The following is a 466-nucleotide window of genomic DNA, read 5'->3' on the forward strand; positions in this document are numbered from 1 at the left end:
AAGGAGGAGGCTGAGGCAGTATTAGAAGAGGGCACGGAGGTTTAGGCTTGCCTGTGGAGAATCCCCTGCATCTCCACTCCCATTTCCTCAGGGATGGGTCAGCGAGACATCATCATTTTTCATATAAGTGCTTCTCCACTTGGGGACAGGTTGGTCCCCAAAGAGGAAGTCTGAGGAAGGAGGCTGTTTATGGTGTGAGAGCAACATAATACCAGGGAGAGGAGGGAGAGACTGAGGGCATGAAGCCATCAGATATGCACACCCAAGGAGGAAGTTTGCAGTTTGAGGGGCAGGAAGGTTGGAGAGGTTTTGGAATGAGCTGAGCCTGTCTCTCTCTTTTTTTTTTTTTGAGTTGGAGTCTCACTCTATCGCCCAGACTGGAGTGCAGGGGCTGCTCCCGGCCACTGCAGCCTCGCCTACTGGGCTCCGGCGATCCTTCCACCTCAGCCTTCCAAGTAGCTGGAAC

The sequence above is a fragment of the Carlito syrichta genome, unplaced genomic scaffold (assembly GCF_000164805.1).
Source record: "Carlito syrichta isolate Samal-C Ts95f unplaced genomic scaffold, Tarsius_syrichta-2.0.1 Scaffold302856, whole genome shotgun sequence".
Lineage (NCBI taxonomy): Eukaryota > Metazoa > Chordata > Mammalia > Primates > Tarsiidae > Carlito > Carlito syrichta.